Genomic DNA, 3,464 nt, shown 5'->3' with positions numbered 1-3,464 from the left:
CAAGGGCCAAAGAGGATCAGCCTAATCTCTCTTTCACACAGCAGTCTTTCAAATAAATACTTGAAGACAGCAACTCTTTCCCCCTGAGTCTTCTCTTCTTCAGGCTAAACATCCCTACTTCCTTCAAGGTATCCTTTTGCGGCATGAACTTCAGGCCTTTTAACCTCTTGGCAATCCTACTTTAGAAGCTCTCTAGCTTATTAGTATCCTTCCTGAAATATATCACCTAGAACTAAACAGAATACTTCAGATGTGGTCTGATTAAATTAATTTTGTGCATGACTGAAAGCCAGACTAATAAAAAAAACCCTCTCCCAAGGGTTATTTGTATTATAAGAGGCTAATTTATTAACCCAAAGTTATGACTCTCCATGAATTATCAAATTTCAGGAGAAATGTTCAGGGTCAGAGGAGACTTTCTGTTGCTTTCAAATTATATTTAAGTGTCTGCCTCTTCTGGTAATGTGCAAAGCCAATGAGTCCTCTCTGGTTCTCTTTTTATTTTTGCCTCCCCTCTTCTTCTTGCTCTCCTCTTTCTCATCTCCCTTTCTCCCCTCCCCTTCCCTCCTTTCTCTCTTTAATGAACATGTGATGTCATTGGAATGAGGAACTCCCAATAAGGGAGCACCTTGTGGCAATACTGTTCAGACATTCACAAGGTGGCACTGAGAAATTAGATGCTTTGCCCTGGAATACACAACCAATAGGGGAAAAAGGGAAGAGAACTGAACCTAGTTCTCCCTGACTGTGAGGCCAACTCTCTAGGGAATACCTTCTCTCTCTTGCACATATTTCCTGGTGGAGAGAGAGCAGCAACTTTAGTTTTCATTCTTGCTTTAGGATGGCTGGTTAGGCTCATAAGTCTCTTAGCATCACTGAATCCAAGCTTTAGCTGCAAAGTGAAGACTCTTATCTTTATAGACTTACTCCCTCCCTTTCAGGCATGCTGGGAGAAGCAACTTGTTAACAGTTGTAAAGTACTTGGGAAATATGAAATTTGGTATGATGCCCCATGATAAGCAATAATTGTCACAGCCATGACTTCTCAGATGCATCCATAATGCCTTTCAGATGTTAGGGAGGCATTAGGTAGCACCGTTTCTATGAGCTGGGAAGATTTACAAAGTAATCCACAAAGTATCCCTGGGGTAACAGATTCTGCAGTAGATTTTTCTAGTCTCAGATTTAGTGTTAGGCAAACTGCAATTTGTAAATCCCCAAATTTCATAAGAGCAGTAACAGCAGCAGATGGTGAAAATACATTTCTAATTCATTTTAAGTCTGCTCAATGAAATGAGTTCTCCATGTACTCCTTATACTCTAATTATTTTCCTATATGGCTCTTGCTATTTCATCTAAATAAAATAATTATGAAGGGCTAAGAACAGCTTATGTTCACTTCTGCTGAGAAGCATCCACAGTTGGATTATACAGTGTCTTGATAGGGTGCCTCAGTCCACGTCTCAATTACTGAGAAACAAGGGGAGTAATTTAGTAGCTTTTGGAGTTGTGACTGTGTTGATGAGGAGGTGCAAAGTGTAATTTAGTAACCCTCCTATGGAAGAGGCTAGTGTTCTAAGATTTGTAGGTGAGACAGAGGGGGATAAAGCAGACCCATTCAAAAGGCTTAACAAAATTATGTGAGTTTTGGGCCTCTGGATCTTGTTATAATCTCCAAGTTAAATCTGAATAACTAGGGTTCTTAGGAAAAGTAAATGAAACCTACTTTTAGCAACAACAAAAAGTAATATATATATATATATATATGTCATAGCTAAAGCACATTAAACAACCATGAAATTAGTGGTTTGGACTCGGGGAAGAAACTAATTATTTCTTAAACTTGGGGTGTGGAAACTTATTCAGCAGGACCAACCAAGAGGGGAAAAATAGTCTCTTTGGTGAGAGGTGGCATGGTGTAGTAAACAGAGATGACTTTGGAGTCATGAAGATTGATTTAAGTCGTGCTTCTGACACATATTATCTAAATGGCTCTGCGCTAGAAAGTGTCAGATTGGCTTTAGACACTTCCTAGCTGGGTGACCCTGGGCAAGTCACTTAACCCCAATTGCTTACCCCTGGTTATATATCTTATTTCTCTAACTAGATATGAAGCCGCTTTGGAGCAGGGAGCAAATCAAACCTTGTAGCCCCATACTTCCCAGGATAGCACCTCACACATTGCTGGACCGGATGTGTACACATTGGAATAGATGACTACCAGAAAGGAAATTTCCTCTACCAATACACGAATGCTCCTGCATCTACCACAGATAATTTTTTTCTTCTTTTTTTTTAAATATTTATTAATATCCATTTTTAACATGGTAACATGATTCATGCTCCTACTTTCCCCTTCACCCCCCCGCTCTCCCCCCACCCATGGCCGATGCATATTTCCACTGGTTTTAACATGTGTCATTGATCAAGACCTATTTCCAAATTGTTGATAGTTGCATTGGTGTGGTAGTTTCGAGTCTACATCCCCAATCATGTCCGCCTCAACCCATGTGTTCCAGCAGTTGTTTTTCTTCTATGTTTCCTTACCACAGATAATTTTAGAGAGTTGTTTAAAGATTCAAGAAGTTAAGTGACTTGTTCAGAGTTTGCCCTTGCAGCTCTTCTACTCAGAACTGACACTAAGATAGAAGGTAAAGGTTTAAAAAAGAAACTAAAATGTAATTGAGAAATATGTGCCAAAATAAATGTTGGGCAGCTAGGTAGTGCAATAGAGTATTGGGTCTAGAGTCAGGAATATTCAGCTTCCTGTGTTCAAATCTAGCCTCAGAAACTTACTTGCTATGTGACCGTAGGCAAGCCATTTAACTCTGTTTGCCTCAGTTCCTTTGTCTGTAAAATGAGCTGGAGAAAGATATGGCAGATCACTCTAGTATCTTTGCCAAAAAAAACCCCAAAAAAACAACAACCCCAAAATGGGGATTAGGAAGAGTCAAAACTGAATTGAATCAAAATAAATTCAATAGTACAATGCAGCAATGTTAATCTGTGCTTTTCTAAGGTAATATGTGGCCAGAAAATGTTTTCATTGGAGTTTGACACCTCTTACAAACTCAGTTTCCTTATATGGAAAATCAATGCTACTTCAGGTTCCTTCATTCTAAATCTAAACCTATGATACTGTGGTTATGAGAGGATGGAAGGGGTATGTGAAGAACAGCTCTAATACGAAGGGCAGCTTTTCAATAACAGAGGTTCCATAGGCTTTATGAAATGGGAGACTGAGCCTGGTGGGTGTTTGTGAAGTGGAAGGTGGTGACAAACAGGGATGAGGAAGTATCCAGAAGTGGTAACAGGGAACAGCCTATGAATACCAACCGTACAGATTCTGAGTGGAGTAAAGAGCTTATAGATGAGGCCCTGAGAAGAAAAATGACATCCATCTATCTATCTATCTATCTATCTATCTATCTATCTATCTATCTATCTATCTATCTATCTATCTA

This window comes from Gracilinanus agilis, chromosome 6 (assembly GCF_016433145.1).
Source record: "Gracilinanus agilis isolate LMUSP501 chromosome 6, AgileGrace, whole genome shotgun sequence".
In the NCBI taxonomy this organism is placed as follows: domain Eukaryota; kingdom Metazoa; phylum Chordata; class Mammalia; order Didelphimorphia; family Didelphidae; genus Gracilinanus; species Gracilinanus agilis.
The sequence above is the reverse complement of the archived record's forward strand: the minus strand, read 5'-3'. Positions refer to the sequence as shown.